Source organism: Leptidea sinapis, chromosome Z (genome assembly GCF_905404315.1).
Source record: "Leptidea sinapis chromosome Z, ilLepSina1.1, whole genome shotgun sequence".
Lineage (NCBI taxonomy): Eukaryota > Metazoa > Arthropoda > Insecta > Lepidoptera > Pieridae > Leptidea > Leptidea sinapis.
The window spans coordinates 29,282,702-29,308,942 of record NC_066312.1 but is presented as its reverse complement, the minus strand read 5'-3'; the positions used below and the strand labels follow the sequence as shown (position 1 = coordinate 29,308,942).

The window sequence follows — 26,241 nt, the reverse complement described above, 5'->3', positions numbered from 1 at the left end:
TAAAGTTGGGATAAATATCTACACAGGCAACATTGCCTGAATTGTTGATTAGGGCAGACCATCAGATACAGGCAGTAGGGGTGGGGGGTGTTAAGTGTGAGCAGACAATGGCGCCCCCCGCGGTACTGTGCGATAATGTATGCGCGTGCGCCGATACCACAACACAAACATTTCAACGCATCTAATTTATTGTCATGTCGCGAGGAGTTTGGGCCGCGCAAAAAATCTGCTTAAGGTGAAGTCTATTCGTTATTAAAATTTTTTTTTTTATTATGACATCTAAATCCGTAATAGTTCATATAGACCTTTATCCTACCACAAAACAATAATAAAGAAACTTCAGAAGTATACATATTTTTATTTTTGTAGAATATTTGTTTTTGGTCATAACTATCTAATTATCTTTATTCCTTATCTATCCTTCTAATTTTAATAATACAAAAGGCAGTAAAATATTCCGCCGGAACAGCTGACAGAATTAGAACAGAATGGCCAGATTTCGTTCACACTTCGTAGATTTATAAAGGACAGATGATAATACATTAACTTGATAAAAATATTCTGTAATTTATGTAATTTTCTCTTTTTATGTTTTTATTTAAACTATTTTTATTTACATTACTGTAGTACCGTGCTCTACATTAGCACTGCGTTATTTTTACATTAGAAAAAGGCACTTCAATAAATAAGCTTGGCCTTAACAAAACGAATGCCTAATCCTGACTTAGAATGACTCAGTTGTTGAGAGCAATTTTGAATATGATAATATGTAAATGGTGAACTGAATGTGTCTCGTGCGGCTGCGGTGAGATCTCGGATGTTACTCCTAATTATTTCATAAGTGAATTTTTTATTTACTCTCTTATTAAAGTTGTACTTCTTTTGGCGCGTTAGGGAAAAATAATCAGAGTGAACTTATACAATGCACGTGCACACTGTCACGGAACACTCTGACGTTAGCTGCTTAACTAGACCATTTGTATCATACTTCAGCTACCAAGCCTCTTGTAACTCATATGTATACTGAACCACAACCAATAGACGATATTCAAATAAATTTCAAAAGTTAAAAAAAATCTCTCCAATTGTATAAAAATAATTTAATGATATTTAATTACATGTTATTTAACTAAATTATGCGGTATAATAATATTTTCCGGGATGTATTTAATACCTTTTTTATAACAATATTGATTTTTCTACAATCGTAAAATAACACGATGAATATTTTTTAAGGATTTTTGTTTTACTACGCCACAGAAGAATAATTTTTTGCGTGCGTAACAAACACTTTTTTGTAATTTAATAACAAGTACAGCGCTAAGTTAAGAGGAAAGATTAGATGAGACCTTTTTCAAATTTAAAAATTCTAAATAACATAAGGACAACAGCACATCCGACTAAAAATCGTGAGTTTAAAACTCAATAATCAGGGTTTCGTTCTTGGCAATTTCGTTCTTCTAATAAATTTCGTCCAGATGTTTGCAGTTGCCAAACGGAGGCATATTCCGAAAAGGTGTAGCATAAAAGCAATTTTATATACATTTTGAATAATTACCTGCTTAAAAGGTAGCATTAGCTGAGCTCTCGCAGATTCAAGAATACTAAAAGACTATGTCTGTCGCGCAAAAAAAAAATTCGAACTAGGTGTCTAGAAAATATTCACTATCGGGCTGTTTTAAGATTTTTCGCTCTATATTTTAGGATTTACATACTAGCTTTCTCTTTGCGGCCATCACCACAAGACACAATAATATACAATAAGAACAATAACCACTAGAATTTAATCTTTTCCTAATGGCTAAAACATTGAATATAAAAACATAATTAATTATACCATATACTAACAACAGGCCACCCAGCGTCTAATTTGCGATGCAACATCGTTTTACTTCTCAATTGAAGTTGCAAAAAGCACATTTGCATGGAGACCGATGCTTGTCGAGATTAACGGCAAGAGCGCCTCTCTTGTGGACTACTAACTCAATCACTCTATGTGACAGTGACAAGCAAAGAGGTTGCATTTATCATAGAGGTTTTACAATGTATTTTTGTGGACTGACATTTATTATCTGTAGTTCGTTTAGCAACTCTGTGATAGGTATTAGTAATGATTACAAAAATGATTATTTTGATTTAACAAATGTTGATACAAGATGAAGGCTGTATATTATATATTTTTATGTTCAGACGGTACTACGTCGGCTACCATATTTTATGATGTACAAGTGCTCTCCCGGCCAACGTTATTTAGCCATATAAATTAAGTACACCGCGCCCGCTCATTGTCTGAATTGAATATTCTTGCAAATAAACGCGGGAAACGTTATACGTCCGAATTATCCAATCATTACCAAAATCTCTATTTGTAAACATTTTGTATATTCTTGGTTTATTATCAGGTATAACTGTATACCAAGATTATTTGTAAGACCTTTAAAGCTTAACAAGTCGTAATCTACTTAAAACAACATCACCTGAGCTTGAATTACATTATCATGTCGGTGACGCGATCGCGAATGTATTTCCCTTTCCTAAAGTGCATACCGTGCCTAAATAAGATTTAACTTTAAAAACTCTGAGCAAATAAATAACATGGCTAATGCCAAACCTTTTAAATATAACAGATGACTTTATAATTTAATTGAAAGTGTATGTAGTCGTAAATTAAAAACAACAAGTCTGTTGACTTCACATCATCCTTTATCTAAAACTCCTAAAATATAACCAATTAACATTCTTTATGTGAGGCACAATCCTGAACGTTTAATTGGTCGGCGCGAGTAAATTAGAGACAATGTTCAACATTGAGAGGTCCAGTTGTTTTGCGAATTTGATTATTCAGCGATAAAGATTATCCAATTTTAAAATACTTTTAGAAGTAGATTTCTTCTTTATTTTTAGCAATCGACTGACATTAGGTACTAGGGCCTATAGCGTTCTATACATATATCATTCGCAGTCTGATAGCGGAATGGCAAAAGTGTGCTTAAAGACAATGTAAGTCCAAGTTACTGTCTCTGTCCGTATCATATCGGAAGTAAATAGATATTTTACGTGGCTGTTTATTGACCAAGAATATTTTAAATAACTGGAGTAAATGCGGCAATGTAAAGATATATCAGTCGCAGCTTATTATGGGTAATTTGTGGCATGTTCTGTAATTCGGCTTTGATTTAATATGATGTGATTTGTCTTTATATATGATCTGACTTAGGCACACGATTGCCGCACTGCAGCAATAGATGTGGACTTAGATATCCCACCTCTAACCATAGCTGTGACAACAGTGTACTTGGTTTATGCCGTAGAACGGAAATAATCCAAAACTTTTAATAGGTTTTAAGGCTACCTGAGAGGAATATATACGAAAAGAATATTCAAGTCTGATATTTAGATTTATTTATTTATTTGAATCATCAACATTACACCCTTTTTAATAATCTTTTGCTCGATACAATGCTGATATATTTAACAATTAAAGTTGTACACATCATTCAATGGAAACAGTATGATATAAGGGTAATAATAAGAAACACTAATACAGTCAAAAATTACTAAGTAGTATATATAAATAGGTAAGTTTAGAACTCAATTTTTTTTTAATTGTAGTCATTTGTATTATACTCTTACGTATTACCTGGTCTAGTCCTGGCTTTGAATCCCGGTAGGTGCAAACATTCATATGATGAATATGGATTTTTGTTTCCAAGTCATTGATATTTATACGTATTTATGTATGTTAAATAAGTATATAATTGTCTTGTACCTATAGTACAAGCTATGCCTATATATTATAATTGGTTTAAAAGATTTTTCTCGTAAAATACCTCAAGATTCCTATTGAAAATCGAAGAAGACGATCTGCTGTAAACATCAACTTCCCCTTAGGATGCCCTTCATAAGACTAAGGATCGCAGCAGATGGAGGGGAATCGTACAGGAGAAACTGATGCAGCGGGGGAGTCACGACCCTCAGTAATGAGGAAAACGACGCGAAGAGGAGGATCCTATTGAAGAATTGAGTCTAGCATAGGCCATTTTCCAAGCAAGCCAATGAATACTAGTAGGACATACATATTGTTGAATGTCTCAGTGAAGGAGACAGAATATAATGAAGATAAAAAGATTATCGTGACCAAAAAACCATTACTACAATAAAAGTGTAAGTTCGAAGCTGTGAAGTAGCTGGTATTATATCACGTAAAAATATTGACCAAACCAAGTGAAAATTTCATTTCTAATTCCAATCATGCCGTATTAAAATACCATTTGAAAAACCAAATGCTTGGTATGTCCATTAGGAAGGTGCATTCTTGTTTTGTGATTATTTATTTTATGCGGGAATGAGTTACTGACATGCCACACCCATTCGTTACAATATTAATTGTGCTACCTACATATCGGTCGCGACCCAACCAAACATCGCGGTGTTAAAAAAAATACAATATTAAAAATATTCAAAACGTCAGAAATCAATGTTTCATATTTCCGGCTGTCTCAAAGCAGGCAGAGATCTGTTTGGTTTTATGTTTATTCCGCATTATTTCCTAAACAGCTTGAATAATTTTTAAATGTAAGATAATATTTGCACAATCCTGAAATTTCATTGAGACCTTGATTTTTATATACATGTTAGTAGTATATGTTATTTGGCTCTTCCCGCAGTGCAAGCAATTAATTGGCAAAATTTCATTGCAATCAAGTGAGCGGAATACTATAATAATGAAAGACCTACATATTTTAAGGGAACTTTGTAGTTCGTCCGTCTGTCTGTCAAGATCTCTTATCTCGGGAACGCGCGGATATTATATAGAATTGAAACTTTACTATTACGATTTATTCAGGTCTAAAGTCTCTTGAAGCTAGAAGAAGAACGCAAAAAAAGATTTATGCCAATCAAAATTTATAGGGTATTTTCCGTTGACCAGAAACTTTGAAATTTGACAAGTGATACCGTCTTATACTTACGAGTATAGCAAAAAATGTAATAACTATAAATTTGTTAGAACTTAGGTTTTAAAAAAATGTACATAGCCCTCGCAAGTCCAGCTTGTATTTGTCCGTTATTTTTTGGTTGAATTAGGGTTCCGCATATATTACAGTGATTGTAAAATACTCTATCGATTGACAAGAGCCGTTGAGTTTCTTGAAGGTATGTTCTTCTCACGAGCCTTTTCCGAACATCTGGTAAATTCAGTAATTTAAAAGAAATATTTATAGTGACGATTCAAAAGCTTAAGTCTAATTGAATAATGTTTACTTGACTTTGACTTTGACAATACAGTCCCTGAAATTGTAAAAAAAAGACTGTGTGTACTTAGGTGTGCACGCAATGAGTTATACTTCTTTGGCCTAACAAAGCAAAATCCTTAAAATTATTTATTCCTCGTGCTATTCTACGTTTGTAGAAAGAACAATATTGTAAAAATCATGCAACGATGGCTTTGACAATTAATTATTAAATAAAGAATACGGCTGTACGGGCTTGAACCCTTTGTCAATCATTAGGATAGGACGAAGGAACCAAAAAATAACGAATGTCGCAATCGTCAGAAAATCTTAGGAACCAACTTGTTACTTTTGTGTTACAGTGATGCGCGCGCATCTTAAAATTTCACTCTCATTTTTTCAAAACGCGCCTGAAGAAGTATAACTTCAAAACTCTGAAATCTAGTGTAGTTAGCTCGCTCGTCTGGAATAAAAGAGTTGACGTGGACAATGTAATTGGTTATTATAATACGCATATATCACCCGGCGCGTGGGAGTCCGAGGATGTGATTTGTGTGGCATCAGGCTGGGCCCGCCCCTTCATTAACATGCTCATTCTGACTCCAGACCAACGCAGGATCTCAACCCATAACCAAGACGCAGTCGGGTTTACTTATTTTTTTGAAGTGAAAATTTTAGGCACTTTTTTGGTAGGAGAAAATCTTATGGGTTCGCGTCACTGACATGCTCATGACTGGCGCACGCGAATAATAAATAATTAAAAAAAATATATAGTCAGACACTTTTTGGATGGGTGAAGTCTTGTGAGTTTGCGTAACCGAAATGCTTATAGCAGTATATCTGTAGCTATACAGCTGACATATTGTGTAAATTATAAGTGAAATTGAATGGATTTAGTGAAAAGTTCAATGTGTATATTATACTGTGCATTGTTGAAATAGTGTTTTTGTTTGATTAATATATTATTGTTAATAAGTTTTAAAAATAAATTTAAATCAATAATTTAATTATTTTTAAATATCAAATTTTAATACTAAAAGTTCTCACTTCTATCGCCAGCCCCTACAACTCTTTTTATGTTTATTACAGATAAAGTTAATTACACAAGTTTTACTGTAATAATATATAATAACACATATTATGTAAACAGTTTGTTATTTTTAGATTATATCCCTCACTATTGGGATGAAATTAATGATTAATTTAATTTGTGCCAAAACTTATCATCGATGCGGGTCTCGAACCTCTTGGGTTCCTTCTGAGCGCTTAGACAGTGCATAGTCCACAGTACAGTCCATTTTCTTCTGGTCTACTTCCCACAATACTAAAGGTTAACTGAGATGTGTAACGTAATATTTTAGTTTACATTTACTATTTGTTATTAATTCGGCTATGAAATTCAAAACGCATAATTCAAATTCGACGAATAGACCCAAAGATTTGCGCGATCATAAAAACATAATTTTAAATTAACGCGAACAATTTCAACCGATCTATAAGAAGATTTTCAATTTTTAGTATAGTTTTCATTTATTGAAGTAGGTGTTACTTTACGGTAATCCATAATTATCTGAGACTGATTGAGTCTCGTGCCAGTGTTTTGCGAGTCAATCATCTCCTGAGGATGCCTCGTGTAGAGGCGAAACATAGTTTTCAATCAAATATATTTTATTCAATTAGGCTTAAACTAAGTTATTTCAGTTCAAATCGGTTCAGTCAATCCAGATATTACCCCTACAACCTAACAAATTATTCCTCTTTCTTTTTTTTTAATATAAGAGGGAGCAAACGGTCAAATGACCCACGTGATGGGGAGTGGTCAGGCAACCGCCTATAGACATCCGCAAAAATAGGTGTCAAGAGATGCATTACCGGCTTTTAAGGTGGGTATGCTCTTTATCACATTAGTATTATTATATACTAAGTGACTAATGTATAATTAAATTAATAACAGGTTTATTTAGTAAGTAGTAAGTAAGTGTAGTAGTAGTTTATGAGACAGACCAGATGACCAGACAGACACTGTTCTGTAAAAGAAAAAAAAATGTAAGTATTCAGGAATTATGTAGTCTAAGCTATCGGAAATGTGCTAAGCTAATGATTTAAGAATGAAACAGAAACGTATTACTGAATGATTTTATAATAATACTAGCTGACCCAGCAAACGTTGTATTGCCGATACAAAAGTAACTGTTGATCGTAGATGGGTGAAAATTTGAAGTTGTATGTATTTTTAATTCTGACGTATAATGAAACAAATTGAAAAAAAAATGTCAAAAAAATTCAAAAAAAAATTTCGTGGACCCTTAATATTTAGGGGAGTGAAAAATAGATGTTGTCCGATTCTCAGACCTACCCAATATGCATGAGAATCATGAAATTTTGAGCCGTTTCGGAGGAGTTCAATGTTTAACACCATGACACGAGAATTTTATATATTAGATGTAGTAATAAAATGATAAGGTTTAATATCGTATTTGTATAGACAGCTTTTACATTACCGTTTTATAATTGCCAATATTTTAGTGCTAAGATGGATATAGTATGTTATTCTTAAGACATAGATATTCATATGCCGTCGTGGACTTTTCTGTAGACCTAAATAAGAAACACAATTCCTTAATACATTATTTTGCTATATCCCAAAGAGGTTTCGTTTCGGCACAGCATTTTCGTTGAAGCTCCCAGACGGCTTATTTTTTCCGACACATCCAACAAATACCGCTAATGTATACAAAAAAGTGTACAAACACTTACCGAATCATGTACTAAATTTTTACTCTATAACCACGCTATCCATTGGTGAAAACAATATGAAAATCGGTGCAGTAGTTTTTGAGTTTACCGCGAACAGACAGACAGACAGACTTGGTGGAAGACTTTGTTTTATAATATGTAGTGGTACTATGATTTCTGTTATTTAGTTAGAGCACTGGGACACAAATAGTCAATTTTAAAGACAATAATATACTTCGTCTGACTTGAGCAGTATTTTAATCAACAATCGCTCGATCCGGTCAATTTATAAAACAAATCCTTTCACGGGTATACCATCGCTGTGGTACCATAGAGCATTTAACGATCATTAAAATATCGTAAAACACGGTTTCAGATAGCACATTAATTTAATAAACATAAAGTTTATTGGAGAGTATAATTAAGTCTATTTCCAATTGGCTGTGGTGGCGTGCGCCAAGGGTCTGTGTGTGGGCCGCATATGACAATACGTGCTGTAATGTATGCGCGTCAGGGAGGTCCTACCGCAGTATACCGTGAGAAGCAAGTGCTCTCCCTTTTGAACTGCATTTGGGGCGTTAGGCTAGCTGTGATATTTATTAGACTGTGTATATGCTTCTGTTAATATATGCAAGTGTTTTGTAAAACGGAGAGGTGATAAAACCGGTGGAATCTGCTATATTTCTTGTCATTACTCTGGATTCCAAATTACAATAGGGACGACATATTGAAGGATTGACTTAGTCTGACTTCGCACCAACTAACTTTAGTAATAATAAATATGTTAAAGTACCGATTAAGCGAAAAATGAGTTGCATCATTTGACAATTTTCAGATGACGTCATAACTTTCACTGTTAACCGTAACCGTCCAATCTTCGCCGGTTAAAACTATTGTTAATGTAAAATAGCTAAATATCTACCAAAAGTTTTAAATAAATATTCGATATTGACTTGATATTTCACATTTTAACTTTAACTATGCCAAGGAATACAATGGTGTAATACATACCGCAGTCTATGTTAAAATAAGCGGATTTGTTAACGTTAAACTTGACTAAAACCTTAACTATAATAGCTAATATGATGCAACACAGGCGTAGTTCTGCAGCATACGTAGTTAAAAAGTTAAGACAAAGTAGGAAACTTATCCATTTTTTCTCATTGTTTTAACGATACTTCATGTTTTTGAGATATTATTCGATGATAATAACGATTTTAGATCAGTTTAATCAAGTGCACTGCAGAGTAAAAATATAATTTTTAATGACAGTTTTTAAAGAGAATTTAATACCTTCGTAGTGTTTCACGAAAATTGTAATGTTCTCTATTTTATTTTATGCATACGTTTAGGAACCTATAGTAATAGGGATTAAATTATGAAATTGCCGTTTTATTGTAAAAGGTAATTCGAATTGACGTAGAACCTTCATGGTTTAAGATTTTTGCGTGAAACTTTTTTCACCTATTTAGTTATTCTTTTAAAACAATTGCAACATTCCGTTATCGACTTTCAGTTGTTTTTTTTGTTCTGCTTAGACAACAAATGTAGTGGTTAGCTAGTTTAATATTCAAAATAGTGATGAGCTAATTCCAGACGTGGCAGACTGTTTCCGCCTTATTAACCAAAATCGGTTACAGCAACAATAGATTCGCTTTCCTTTTCTATCTTGCAGTATCTTCGTTAGAGATGTTCTTCTATCTCGCACGATTTGTAAGTCTATACTAAGGCCAACGAGACGAGAAAAAGAATGTTTACAAACGGACCGTTACTGAGTGACAATATACTGAGATATATGGTCATAAATACGGCTGATTCGGACTATGCCGACGAATCATTTTTGTCTATCTAATACAGAGGAGACAGCGATTAGAATAGGGAATCAAAAATTTGTATATTAATTATTCGAATAAAAATGTTTTGAAACTTTGCTTACATTCTTTATCTTGTCTCGTTGGCCTTACTGTATAGAATATTGTAAGTAGTGAGGGCCTTTGATTAATTATTGACACTTGCAGGACCGCTATCAATTAGTCACATCCTACTGGTTACGTAGAATTCGTAGCTATACGGGCCGTAGTCACTGACTACGCTAAACAAATAATATTATGTCGAGTGTGTTTAGAAATACAGTCTTGTAATTAACTGCGGTTAATATTCATGAGTTATGTCGGCTCCTCGCACGCACCCGAAGAACTCACGCAATTACTTTTGCCAAGTGCTTTATAATTTGGCAATAGCCTGAGGCAACATGCAAAAATTGCAAGGTTTTAACAGAGTATGAATGCAGTCTAGTGTGTGGTACAATTTACAAGAAGGCACGATACTGAATTAAGAATATAAAAATTACTGGTGTTTTTTTATGGAACAGGAGAATTTATATGGAAGAGGAGGGGTCATTGCAACGTTGAACTTAAAAGTATTTTGGAGGAACCTATATTCGTATTCTGTGTTTTCTTATTAATTAGTTAGTTAGACTTAAGATTTTACCACACCTATAGCGTTAATGTAAATTATTTAGAAATGAAATTATTTGATGAATAAATAAATGAATGAATAAATTCAATTAGATAAATAATAAGCTCTAATTACACTTTTATAAAAAAGTCCCAGTCGCTGTTCAGGCATAATTTATGTATAATTTAAAAGGTTTAATTTAAAATGACTCTGTCTTAAATCCTTCTACTCCACAGCTGAAAATCTAAGTGGAAGGACAGCCTAGAAATACTTTATGATTATTTTATAGCTATAACTTTTGTAACATAATTATAATAAAATAATTATATATAAAAAAGAGCACAAAAAAAGAATGCTGGGAGAGTTTCAGGCGCCGTTTCTTTTCTCTCTTCAGTGTTTGAACTGACATCAAAAATAATTCTAAAGGAATCAATATTGAGAAAATTAATGCCTTCTATCCCTTTTAATCGCTTTATCTTATGTCTCGAGGCACAGAATAGCGCGTAGCATCGCGTGCGCGGCCCGCTGCCGAGTTCGCGAGTGTAGACCGCAAATAACGCCGACCGCGCTGTATCTGCGCAGTTGCAGTGCACCATTCAATTATCAATCGTTAATTCACCACTGCGCGGCTCATACTGTGGTTAGCTCGCCGCTTGTCTTGTTCGTGTGAATAGGGTTACCATTTAGTGAGAAAAGTCTTGACAAAAGCTTGACATGTCGATAAAAGTTCGGACTTTTAAGTTGACCTCGTTAAGATTTTGTTTCTCATAAAGACTTAATTGAGATCATAGTTAATAATGTAGTTTTATTACAATATTCCATCTAAATAAAAATTAAATTTGGACAAGTTAGATAGGCGGACATAATCCGGACGGATGGTAACCCTACATGTAATGCACGCTTCTTACATGCTCGAGTGTACAAGCGAGAGGAAGATTTAATTCAGTATTTATTTTTTTATACATTAGTTTATAAGCTATAGCCAGGTTACATACATACACTACAGCCTACAGGTCGCGGGAGACCTAGTAGACCATTCGTCGACCTAATTGGAGACGGTTTGAAAATTGGAAGGTCCGAAGCACCCTGAAAAGAGTATTAAATGTAAAAGAAGCGCGTGAGGATTGTAAAGATAGAAGCAAGTAGCGTTTTGTTGTCTTTGACTACCTCTACGGGAAAAGGGCCTGTATGTGTGTACACACATACCTACGTCCATTTTGTGTAGCGATTCCTCCTCCTCCTCGCGTCGGTTTCCTCAGTGCTGAGGGTCGTGATCATTTTGACAGAGTACTTTGTTGCGTATTATTTGCCGCCATCTGCCCCTATCGGAAGCAGAGTGTAAAGCGTCGTGGACAGTGGTTTCAAGGGCAGTGCGAATCTGATCGGTCCATCGCATGGGGCTCCTTCCTCTTGGTTTTCTTCCCTCCACCTTCCCTGTGACTACCAGTCTCTCCAGGTTGTCTTCATCCCTTCTGGCGATTTGGCCGAAGTATTCTAGGACCCTACGCAAGCAGATGGTAGAGAGCCTAGTCACAATGCCCAGCCATTTCAGGATCGACACATTAGTTCGGTATGCTGTCCAAGGTATGCCCAACATCCTTCTCCAGCACCACATTTCGAAAGCATCGATTCGTTTTCGGTCAGCTTTCTTTAAAGTCCATGTTTCAGCGCCATATATGAAAATGGAAAACACCAGTGATCGCACATGATTGGTCTTGGTTTTTATGCTCTTCCATATCTTTTCTAATTGTGACATGGGAACTTTTGTCATGCCGATCCTACGACGAACTCTCCCTCGCAAAAACCATGGTTGCAGATTTCAGAGCCTAGGTAATTGAATTTGTTGACCATTTCTAATTGTAGTGTTCCAGTAAGCTCTAAATCTGCCAGACCGATCCACAACGATAACCTTAGATTTAGACCTGTTTATAGCGAGATCCAGCTCAGCGAGCTAGCTAGCTAACTAGCGGCTAATTGTCAGACTCAACTTCGGTTGGCTCTTAAACACTCCTAATAATTAAAAGTTACAAAAAATCATACATATCCGGTTTTTTTAATGTAACAGAATTAATGCTATTTGTAACATCACCGGCGAGAAATCGCTAACTTTAAACTATTTTCTCGCTCAAGACACAGATATATATAGATTCCGTGTCAATAAAAGAGACGCACATATTTATTAATACTTGATAGCTGACTGTATACACCGTGATCATTATTCACCAATTCAGCCGGAAGACGTCCACTGGTGGACAAAGGCCTCCCTAAAAGATCAACATGACGATCGGTCCATCAATGCCCTCATCCAACGTATTTCGGGGATCTTGACCAGATAATCGTTTCACCTTGTGGGGTCGGTTTACCAACCCGTACGTGGACGCCACTTGAGGAATTTATTGCCCCAATGGGCATCTGTCCGTTGAGCTATATGTCATGCCAAATGCCACTTTTTCGCAATCATCTGGGTTATACGGTGACTTTGATTCTCCTACGGATCTCCTCATTTCTGATTCGATCTCGCAGATAAACTCCGAGCATAGGCCTCTCCCTTACCCACTGAGCGACAATGAGCTTCCTCACAAGGCCCATAGTAAGCAGCCACGCCTCCGTTCCATATATCATCACTGGTAACACAGACTGTATATGATCGTCTATACTAATATCATAAAGAGGTAAAAATAGTGTGATTTTAAACATTCTGTTACCAACAGAAAGCCACATTATCTGTGAGTGAGAGTTATTTCGTAGTAGTCGGATACGCAAAGTAAGTCTGTCGGTTTCATACAAAGATGAATTGTTTATAATTATTTGGTAGATTGAAATTCCAACTAATATGGTTACAATGGAAAATACGGACAAAGGCGCGGGTCACAGCTAGTCATAATATAAAACAACATAATACCTAACATAACCCGCCGCTTATAGAAATTGATTGATCTAAAACCTAACCGGATAATTGTGCGGTAACCAAAAACACCCAAACTAATTTATATTGGAATGTGATATACGCGGATCGCCCCGGGGCACGCGCTCAAGCCGACTTTTAATCACCTTAACCCTCCCTCAGTAAGTTGATCTCGACACCGACAGCAGTCCGGCCGCGCCAGGCGCCGGGCCTGTTCGACCACTGCTAACTATTTCACTGATCGTTATCTCGGCCCACCGAAATTCCAATTTAAATTGTCCATAAATATTCCTTTCATTACCAAGTGCAGGTTCCGGTCAGGTTTTCCCTTTGAAAATTACAATCTTCTTACTATTACATTTATGAAGCGAAAACATCTTTAGGTGTGTGGGGCATTTTTTGAGATGAAAAACCATTGAATTCGCGGTACTGTTATGATTACCGTTTCCAGAAATTCCATTCCAATTCCCATTTAAAAGTATTTCCTGTACAATAAAATATTTCCAAACGATTAAAAAAATGTACACGTAATAGTTCAAGTTTAAGAGTGCCACTGTTTTTTTAATGTCAGCATACTACTGGGCATATTATTTTATTACTCTAAAATCATTGCAAAAGCCTTCTATCCTAAGGCACAGTAGTTTGATAATCTTTTTTATACATGAGGGGCAAACGGGCAAGAGGCTCATGATGGGGAGTATTGAGGCAACCGTCCATGGACATCCGCAACACCAGGGATTAAGATATGCGTTACCGGCATTTAAGGTGAGAGTATGCTCCTTTCTTGAAGGTCTCTAAGTCGGGTCGGTTCGGGAAAACAGCAGCTGGTAATTGGTTTCAGAAACTGGCTGTACGAGGCAAGCATTTCTTTAAAACTGCGAGGTTATGGAATAGTCGACGTCAACGTGATGCGGGTGGTATTTAGCATTTTAACGTAATGTCCGGTGGTGGAATTCGGCCGCTGGTATCAACCTGAAGAACTCCTCTAAGCATTCCCCGTGATGAATGCATTGTTTGTTACTCTTTTAGATTTTACATAAACTCTGAAATTTATTTAAAATATTTTAATGAAAGTACCACAAAACGAAACTCTAAAGAACTTTCGAAAATATCCAATAACCGTTAGCGAGATAAAACATAATTAAGTATTTGGTTTATAAGGTTTTCCCTCTATTCTGATCCAATTCCGCGTACTGTGTCGTTCAATTATGAAGTAATTTTTTGCCATATCATCGCTTGTCAAACGGTTTAGCGAATCGATTCGTTCGATGGCCGTCTCTTTAGCACTGCGTTCTGATATTAATAGTCACAAGTCGCGGTCACGCTCCACGTGACGCAAACCACAGACGTTCTCACGGCTGCCATCGACTCTTCTGTAATCTATGGTGTATTAAGTGTACTGAAATTTCCTAGGATGAAGTATATACCTGGATGTGAAAAGAAAAATAACAATACGACCGAAAAAATATGGTTTGCTTTATTAGAGTTTCTGCTTTGTTTATTGGCCGAAATATTCTGCGACCAACATATCGATGTGATCGTTATTTATGTGTCAATTTAAGGTGATTGACAGTAATTAAAGTTGTGTTGAAGTGGTAATTGAGTATTGCAAATAACTCATCTTAAGAAACGTCACTTTCCACCATGTATGTTTTGTATTACGCTGCTGAAACCGTACTGAGTGGAAATTAATTTATAACAGCAGTAGCTTATTAATACGTGATAAAGAATTCCCAAATGTTAACTATTATACACCATAATCAGTCGTTTTATTTTAATGTAATCATAAATAGTAAATATAGTTATAAGATTTGTTTTCTTTGAAAAAATATCTGTTCACAATCATCATGTTGTTCAAGCAAATCAATATTAATTTCAAATTATTATTCTCAGAACAAAGGCCAAGCGTATCCACCATATTTTATTGTCCAATCCAGTAAATACTTCATCTAGGATATTCCACCTTTTAGTTTTAAAGCAAAATCGACACTGTATGCATAAAATTTAGTCACGATACCCAGAGACATGGATAGAAATATAAAAAAGACTTTCCCAAAGAATACTAACTTCAAAATACATTTTGAAACAATGGAACCAAAAAATAGTTAAGAACAGAGTAACCTCATAAATTAGTATCTCGTAAACTAAATATTACGACATTCAGTAGGCACTTATAAAAATGCTTTTCTATTGTTTATAATATCTAAAGTAATATATAACTAAAGTAAGGAATTCAAATAGTTAGCTTTAGGGTTTACTTGACTCTAACTTCAAAATTTTATAAAATTTTATTGTTTAGTTTATTTTTTTATTTTTAGAGTTCCGTACCTCAAGTGGACAAAACAAAACCGTTATAGGATCACTTTGTTGTCCGTCTGTCTAATTTTTAAATCTCATTTATAAACTTACCTGTTTTCTAAGGCTAATGTTTTTTGTCAATATTAGAAATTATAATTTTTTTTAATAAATTTAAAAAAGAAAATTTATTTATGAAAAATGGTTTATTTTATTTTTAAATAACGAGTGGCAAATTCAAAGGTCACATGTTATTCTGTAAATATAAAAATTTCAACGTGCAACGCAGAGCAGCTCGAATTGTCGGGGACCCAGTGCTCTGTGAACGGCTGGATCACTTGGCGTTGCGTAGAGATGTCGCTTCATTGTGTGTCTTCTACCGCATTTATCACGGGGAGTGTTCCGAAGAGCTGTTTAACCTGATTCCTGCCGCCGAATTCCACCTTCGCAGGACACGCCACAAGTTAGGTTATCATCCTCACCATCTGGATGTGTGGCGGTCCCCCACAGTGCGGTATACAAGGAGCTTTCTCCCAGGTACTAAAAAGCTGTGGACTGAACTTCCTTGTGCGGTGTTTCCGGGATGATTCGACATGGGTACCTTCAAAAAAAGCGCGTACACCTTCCTTAAAGGCCGGCAACGCTCCTGTGATTCCTCTGGTGTTGCAAGAGATTGTGGGCGGTGGTGATCACTTAACAACAGGTGACCCGTACGCTCGTTTGTCCTCCTATTCCATAAAAAAATCCTAACCTTCAAACGATTTAACCTTAGCCAATTAATACGTCTTGATAGAGTCTCTTCCTGTTAGACAACCGATAAAAACAGGCCAGGAATATTACTTAAATGTGCGTGACAAGCTACGTCTTAAACTCACGATTTGTATGACGCTTTGTGTTAGTGTGCGTGAATTGCTCTAAATAGAGGTTAGCTCTAAACTCAATTTTTTTCGACGTTGCTGTCATAGTCTATCTAGACGTATAAATGATCTAAGGAATGAACATATACAATCTCACTCTCTCTCAATCTTCTTCTTGGACAGGTCTCACATTTCCGTGACATTTTATTGCGTACCATTCGTAAAAATTTTACCCTCATGCGCGCAAAGAAATAGCATACGCACAAGTATCATAAAACGTTTCAATAACTTTTTTCTAAGTCATTTGCCAATTTATACGATATGTTTGTTTCCATTGATCGTAGTAAAAATTTACATCAGTTAATCCCGATCTTCTCTTACGATAAAATATAATTAAACATAAGAATTTAAACAGACACTAGACTCTCCGTATTTCTCACGGGCAACACGCAAATGTTTATATAACAACGCCTACTCAACACTAGATTTGTGTTAACTCAATTAAACAAATAGACTAGCTATTGGGATATGGCGAGGTAATTAGAAGTCAACGGACGGTGAACCGAATCTGCTAATATGGGTCGTCGGATACACCCGCGCTGTAGTAGACTCATATACATATATACAGTATACAGTGGTACAGTCAACATAAAAATTAACAACTATTTATAACCAAGGTCCTAAAGAATCATTAAAAGATAAATCAAAAGAAATAAACAGTTTGACTGTTGCTTCTCGATACATTCTTGATAATGTTCTATGTGTGACAATGATCATGTTAAATCGATGGACAAACATAAACTTGTTGTGTCTACTATTCGGCTAAGTCGAGTTAGTAAGTCTTTTTTGGGGCGATGTATATATATGTATGCTTCTACAACTTTCTTATTCTTCAACAAGATCCCAGAAAATTTTCAAAACAAAAGTATTACGATATTCAAAAGAATCGTTAAAAAATGTTTCTGGGGTAAAGGTTACTATAACATAAATGACTTTCTTAATGATTTCACACATTGGGAAAGGAGCGACCGCACTCAGGCTATTAAAAAACAAAAATATTTTTTTTAAAAAAAAAGCCCGCTGACTTTTTTGCGCCCATTCTTCTCAGGTCTGAGGCAGTAGTAGTTTTTGACTTTCAGTAAGTGATGTCACATCCTATTTTGAAAAAAAAATTTGAATTTAAAAATTAAAGTTTCAGTGGTTTTTTCACTAGAGCGGTACTCAATCATTTTGTTTAAGAAAAAGCAAGCTGTTGCGTATCTCCCATATACAAAGAACAATGACGAATATAAGCCAGCCAACGGTCTCCCTTCTATTTAACTTCCGTACAGTAATAAAAAAAAGCGTGTACGTCTCGGGATGCCCGATAGAAGTGATGACTTAAACTAATGTAAGTTGAAGTATTTGATATAGAAATTCTTTAACTTGACAAAAGCTTAGGTTATTACTTAAATTTTATGTATATTAACATGATAATGTAAGGACAGGTTATTTATTAATAAATATCTTTATTGATTTTAAAATATATTATAATGTACATTAGAATTTTGTGTATGTACATTATAAGCATAATTATCTTATAAAAGTATTGTTTTAATTGTTTTTTTTTTTTGGTGGAAGTATCAAGTTACAGAACGAAGCGGTTTGCTCTCCCATAAGAAGTTATCACTTCTATTATACATATAAGAAAAAGAGAGCACCATACCTCTGTCTCTTTTGTTTTTAGGTTTGCATTGCCTTTGTTTAGTGAACCTAGTAAACAAACTCAAAAACATGTCCTTACAAACTTCTTACTGACCACATTATTCCCGGTTGACATCGATGATATAAGTATCGTCAGAAAACGCGACCGCCCACTTTACTCTATGTCTGATCTTTTAGAATGCAGTGATCACTTATCTTGATGTGACTCAAGTCGATTAGGTCAAAATGATTATGGCACAAAGTCTAAGTCAAATACGAATCAACTTTATTCAATTAGGCTTAAACTAAGCGCTTTTGAATTATTATTATTATTGTTTGAAGAGGGTGACTATTTCCTAGTCCTAAAGATTCCTAGTAACACCGCGTCCACAATTGAACTATTGTGTTCGCCACTCATTCTAAAGCTCGTCGTCAAGCCCTGCCGCCTTTACGAACCGCAGTATCTCCTTGACGCGAGTGTTGCAAGCACCATCTGGTGGCACGAAGTAGTCGCCAAAGATTGTGTTATGCTTTATTAGTGGGCCGCAGTCGCAGAGTAGATGAATAGGCGTTTCATCATCCTCAAGGCAGAACTTGCAAGTTTTGTTGTTTTTGATGCCGACCACACTGAGGTGCTTGTTTAGGCGACAGTGCCCGGTTAGCATCCTAGTGAGTATGCATAGATTTTTCCTGTTCAAAGATAGGGCTTCATTCGCATAACTACTGTTGAATGCCCTTATCAGTGCTTTAGAGTGGTTTAAACCAGACCTTTGGTTACTCAGGGTGTGTCGGTTGGCGCTCTTAGGCAGACCTCAAATGGGTTCCGGACCACATTAGACTGCTTAAGCCCCAGCTCTTGCGAGCTCATCGGCCATTTCATTGCCTATGATTCCGGCATGCCCTGGGACCCATCTGAGAATCACTCTGTTTTTCATGCCTAATGAATTCAGGCATTCAACGCAATTTTTGACTAACTTAGACGTCGTCACGTCAGCGTCTAAACCCAACAATGCTGCCTGACTATCAGAGTGAATGTATATGTTATGATTGAAGTAGCCTTTTTGGATATTGGTTTCCGCGCATTCCAAGATGGCGTGCACCTCTGCTTGAAATATGTAGGTAAAGCTCCCCAGGTTTGTGCTGGATTTAAACCTGGGGCGTTCTCCATAGACCCCACAGCCAACTTCATTTTCCATTTTGGACCCATCGGTGAACCACATGAGGCTCCCGTCCTTCCACGAGTCTTTGTTGTTCATCCAGTCGTACCTGGAAGGTAGTTCCACGATATAGTGTTTAACAGAGATTAATTGTGGAGTCATGCGCTTTTGAATAGTCACTATAAATATTTATATTAAATTACTGAATTTGCCATATGTTCGGAAAAGTTGAGCTCGTGAGAAGAACATACAAGAAACTCAACGGCCACTCTTTTCAATCAAATAGAGGGTTTTACAATGGCTGTAATATACAAAACAAATTAATGTGTAAGGTGCTGCTTCCAATATATGAATCGTGTTTAATAATATTATAAATTATTTCATAAAAAGTAATAAAGAATAAACTGTATAAATATAAATTATCGTTTATTACATACATCAACCTTTAGAGCTTGAATTCATTGTTTGTGTAAGGATACTTAGTGAACATGATGGTCGTGATTACTGTCATAATTAGTAATTGCATCCAACAAACACAATGATTTATTATTTGTCACTTATTTGTTGACAAAAAATTCTGAGGGCCGAAAAGTGCCACTTTCCTCCCGGAAAACAGGGCAAAAAAGCGAACTTTCCGCGCAAGTGTGGTGAAAATATATTTTTGTGTAATTTTAACTCATCAACATTGAATTCACTTATCCGATGGCTTTAGACTACAATGAAGTTACAACTACATTATTCCCGAATACTTACACATTTTTTTTCTATTGACAGAACAGCGTCTGTCGGTTCAGCTATTTATTTATAAAAAGTTCTAATAATTTACAAACAAATTTGAACCGCGCTCATCTATATGAAACGATATTGCATTTTTGTTTTGCCTTATGAATACTCTTAACAAATCGATGTTTGTTGATCGTATCGATATATATTATCGATATAACATGGAATCGTCACTCGATTGCGATGAGCAGGTGGCTGCACACCTGTGCTCGAGGGATGCCCATTCGATTGTTGCATTCCGAGCGAGACATCGCACGCACACTCTCCCACTTACTGATAACAACCTGTTATACTTTCGCAAAACTAAGGCTGGGTTGCACCATAATAGCTGGTATAGTTAAGGATTAAGTCAAAGGAGATTGATCATACAGAGGCCATAGTTGTGCCAGACAATAATATACATATTTTATAAATTAAGTTACATTTTTACATTCAATTTGGTAGTAAAAATAAAGTGCTTCCTATCTCGAGTATTTTTGAAGTGAAATCTTCTTTAGCGGCGTTGAGCAATTTTCATGGGAAGGGTATAAAATGTTAAACTCGAGTCAGGACACGTGGCCTGATCGAAAATTCGTAAGACAGTCGTTGAAATTATGGATGAAAAATGTATACTTCCAGCCTAATTATAGTTCGGCTATTTCAAGTCATTGAACCAGTGTTTGAATCATTGTGATTGCGAAGCCGAAGGATCGAATCCCAGCCGTGCATTTTTTTTCAGTTTAATAAGGATGAAAGTTGATTTTTCTGAGGGATAAACTTTTTAATGTAAAATAATGGTTATATGTACGATAGATGAAAAACAAATAAATGCTAGTACTTTTATAGTGATAAATAAAAAAAAAATCGTGCGAAATTATTCCCTAACCATTCCAAAATATTCGAAAAGGCACAACGTTAATGTTCAAGATTTAACTTCTGCCTGCACTCCCGGAGTGCCACCCGTATTTATTTACATTTATTGAAATAATAATCGATCGCTGGTAATCGAATCACAATTTAGAGTGGCATCTTCATTGTACATTTAAAAAGATCAATTTTTCTGGAATATATCGCGTTAACCAATTAAAAACGAATCGAAACATCTCGTCATGTCGTCTGTGGATTCAATCAGAGTCATTTTAGCTTACTAAATTCCTACACTTAATTTGCAACAGCAAAGGATATTTGAGTTTCATTTCAATGCCATGCCTTTGTTTTGTGTTTTTTTTTCTTTCGTCGAGTTGAGATACTAATTAACTATTATATTTTCGCCGTATATGCTAATTAACAACGTAGTAAAAAGTATTGAACTAAATTTACTATGCGATTAGTTACTTATTTAAAAGTATAGGTGGGTGTTTAAACCACTCTTTAAATAATGATTGGTTAATGGTAACCCACCAAAGGCAGTAAAGTTCATGAAAATGAGCGCTACATTCTTACCAATCTAATTTACTTAATTTAATAAATTATTAATTTATTTAATTTTCTTACCTAACATTCTTAAAAATTGTTTTTCTCTGTATCTGGTATTCCAACCAGAAAAATATTTTTCTGAATGGAAATAGAATTATCAAGCATTATTTTATGCTAACATTTATCGAGACACAAAAATATTTTGTAAGTGGCCCAAGCTTCATAGGTGTCAGCCAAGATAGGTTTGTAACATACATATTTATAGGTGAGATGTGCTTGAGTCGCACGCGAGAGTAGTTGGCGTTGAAGAGGCGAGAGGCAAGAGCAGGACCGTGGCGGGAGGACACCGATTCCAAATATAACAATAATCGTAATTAGAATTAGATTGTATTAAAATACGCAATTATTTTTATACTTTAAGTGTTTGTTATTGTTTTGGAATAGTGTTTTTCAAGTCAGTTGTTTTCAGTTAAATGTTTTTAAATTACATGCCGTAACTAAAAAATCTTATATTGACCTCGCAATATTTAGTTTGACCATATAGTAATACGTCGTGCGCAAGACGCAGAATATATATACTGTCTCGCTTTTTCGTTTCGACTTTCAAATTTCAACAATGCTAAAGATGAGCAAGGTCACTGTCGTGTATTAACGCCTTAATTACCTTTTACAATAGTCCTTCACATATTTCATTATTTTAAAGCTCAAAAGGCACATTTGTTTCATATTATTTCATATGTTTACATAATACATAGCATACAAATATATTAGCGTAAAGACAAACGAAGAGTAAGAGAAATCAACGTATTCTCTAATGGAGATACAGCAAGATAAACAATGAAAAGGAATCTATTGTAACTCTTGGCATTTTCATTATTGAACCACTAGCTAACACGCACACATTGACAAATTAAAATTGGTTACGCATTATCGGGCTGTCACGTCGTATATACGGTAATATAGAATAAGTTAAAAGTAGTAGTAGTTAATTAGAATAAAACGACAAAATATAGGACTGTTAGTACATAGATATTGCTTGGTTTGTAAGTCTCCCCTGCATTATCTAAATTCACGCGCATTTGCTACTTAATTTAAACTAGTTTTCTCAATTATACACAAACCCAAATCAAGAACTCCTGAGGATGCCTCGTGTAGAGGCGAAACACCTGAAGGATTGGTTAAATAAAAATCTTAGCGGAATTAACACTCAAGAAAACTCATCCCAATTGGATAATTTTGGATTTCCGTAAAATAGCATCTTATTCATTGAGTTTTCTATCAGTATATTTACTCAGACCTTCCCGTTAACCGTGAGACTAGATGAGATTCGGATCGACTCCAGACTTAACTAATAATGGCTACTAATAATAATAATAATAATAATAATATTGACACACTTTTTACACAAATTATCTTGCCCCAAGTTAAGCATATATAGCCTGTGTTATGGGTTACAAGATAACGATATATTTAATACAATATACTTACTTAAACACACTTAAATTCATATAAACATACATAAATACATTTAAACATCCATGACTCGGAAACAAACATCCATATTCAGTTATATAAATGCTTGCACCTACCGGGATTTGAACCTCGGGACCTCTAGCTTAGTAGTAGGATCGCTAACCACTGGGCTAATCAGGTCGTCAATAGAAAATAGTTTACCTAATATAATGTTTTACTTACTAATACTATAGTGTAATAAAAAACTTTTACGGATCACATGAATATAATATATATTGAATAATTTAACTACAATGACAACTATATACAAGTAACACTAAATTATTTATAACAATAGGACAGTCGGGTAACCAAAAGCTAAATTGTCCAAAACTTTCGACTGCCCCAACAAGAAGTGCCCAATAGCTGAGAGCAATTCATAAAAGTTACCTCCTACTACCCAACTTCATAATAAAGTGACATATCTAAGATTTTCCACCTGATTATATAATATTACAATAACTAATAGTATACTAAATATAATAACTAAAACAATGTAATATTAACATGTTACAAATTATTCTATTAATATTGTCATAACTGAATGTTGGTACTAATTGGAATGTCAAATAAACATAACACCTAGCATACTTTGTTGCTTGTGTTATGTGCTAGATGCTTGTTTCATATGACAGAAAAAGCAAAGGATATGGCTCGGCATCTAGAGTGATAGAATTATTTATAGCAACATCGGAACCCGAGTCTTTTTGTATGCACGATGCACCCATGATGGCCTGTGCATCCGGCTAGCGTGAAATACTTGCATTTGGAAAGAATTATGAGGTACTTATAATTAAAAATGGCCGTTTAAACAGTTCGATTTCATTCGAAGCTTTGTGACAAACGTTTGTGTTTGTTACAATAAAAAAAGTGTATGCACGCAAGAATTTATACTTCTTTGGCCTAACGAAGAAAAAATCATTAAAATGATTTATTTCTCGTGCGTTAATTATTAAATAATTAATATGGCTGTATGGGCTTGAACCCTTTGCCTGTCCTAATAATGGACGAAGAAACCAAAAACGCATATAATAACGCATGACGCAAATGTCAGAAAATTTTAGAACCGACATCAACCTGTTTCTTTTGTGTTACAATGATGCGCGCGCAACTTTGAATTTCACCCTCATCATTTTTTCATAACGCGCCTAAAGAAGTATTACTTAAAAAATATCAGAATATTGTACGCTTACCTACATTTAAAATAAATCTGAATCTCTATACTGCCTCAAACAAAGGACCCCAAGCGGCACTGCATACATACATTGTATTTGACTGGGCTAAGCCCATTTACCATCAAGTGAACGTATTCTTCGTCTCATCAGTTTTGTCAAAAGAAAAAACGTGTGCGTCTCAGGTTTCCCGACAGAATTAATAACTTAAAGTAATCTAAGTTGAACTATTTAATATTTAAATTGTTTTACTTGAGAAAAGGTTATGTTAGATTTTATGTATTATATATATTTATTAATAAAATCTTTTATTGATTATCAAAAATATCTGATTCTTAGTTACAATTCTTGAATATGTACATTAGAATTTTGTGTATTTACATTTTTAGTATCATTATTTAATCTTATGAAAGTATGAATTGGTAAAAGTGAGAGACGAGGAGCCTCCCTACCGCTGTTCTATGCGAGAGAGAAAGGGAAGACAGCAGCAGACAAACTGGCACCGTAACGCGTTACGTTACAAAGCGGTTTACCCTCCTATGAGAATTTAAACATGTATTACATTCATATAGAATATGTAACGAAGATTCTGTCACACCGACTCAGTTTAAGGTCTTGAATGTGTAAGTTTTTCCTACTCTACCCCCCAGTCTTCAAGTTGTCTTTTTTTATTAAAGGTGTGAATTTGGGTTTTGGTGAGTGTTAAAACTCTCTGTGTGAGTTCTGGTTTACTAGGTTCTAGCAAACTTTGGGTGTAAAAAGTCCATTTTACAAGACTTGACAAAATGGTACCAGGTCAAATACTGGGAATGGAGCGACCATCCTCAGACTATTTTAAATTTTATAGTATGATACTACATATAACGATGTAGCTAAATTAAAGAAAAACAAAACTAAAAAAAGCCCGATGAGTTTCTTGCGCCTGTTCTTCTCAGGTCGGAGGCTAACTATTTCGAATGGATGGTAGTTTTTGATGTTCAATAAGTGTTTTTAAATCCTATTTTGAATAAAAATATTTGAATTTGTATATTGTGCTTTTGGCACAGATTCTTGCTAGATCGCATGCAGCGCACTATATGCCTTGTTTCCTTGCACATTATTGTATCCGTTCATTTTTCCAGGACTTCGCCTAGAACAAGACGTAAGTTCTCCCATTGTTTATCGACTATATGGATGGTATTTCCCCAGCAATCAGTAAGGCGGTGGCTACGTCACGCGGAGAGGCTTGCATGTTTGAAGTTCCCAGGAGATAACACTATCTCATACAAACACACTGTTTGAAACGCCGACGAGCAAACTATCGCATTTTTCCAACAAGTCTATTTCATAGGAATTTCAGCCTTATTACCGTGTTGAAAGTTCTATATACTCCACAATATTGAGTTATCCTGTATGTATTTGTTACAAGTTTGTTTAGCTTGACACGCGACTCTTTATCTATTTCAAGTGCTGCACACAATTTATCTGACGAGGATGATTTATGATCAGATCTTGTCGTGTGCTCATCGATATTATCAAATATTTTTTTTTCAATGACGTTCTATACATATATAGACAAACCAAGTCGTATAAAAAACAAAGTTAAAATATGGAACATGCCACAAATTTCACCATAACAATCATCGACTGCCATATCTATACACTGCTGCATTTACTCCAGTTGTTTAAAATATTCTTGGCCAATGAACAGTAATGTTAAACATTTATTCAGTTGAGATTTGATTCGCATAGAACAGCGGTAGGGAGGCTCCTCGTCTCTCACTTTTACCAATTCAGTTGACACACGACAAAGGTGTACTTTCATTGTCTTTAAGCACACTTTTGCCGTTCCGCTATCAGACTGCGAATGATATGTCCTTATATGTGTATATAACTTCATTGTAGGCCATACTTAAAGACGCTGCGTTGGTAGACTCCTCTAATGATGGACCAATGATCTGATCAAGATCGCCAGAACGGGTTTGGTGAGGGCAGCGCAGGACCGATTGTCATGGAGATCTTTGGGGGATGCCTTTGTCCATCAATGGACGTTTTTAAAATCTTAAAATAAAATACCAG

At 35.2% G+C, this 26,241-nt stretch overlaps 1 protein-coding gene across 1 annotated transcript in view; it reads right to left on the bottom strand.

The window, feature by feature from the left end:
- LOC126979226 (rhomboid-related protein 3) overlaps positions 1-26,241 on the bottom strand; it is a 191,364-nt gene that overhangs the window by 36,465 nt on the left and 128,658 nt on the right. The window lies entirely within an intron of this gene.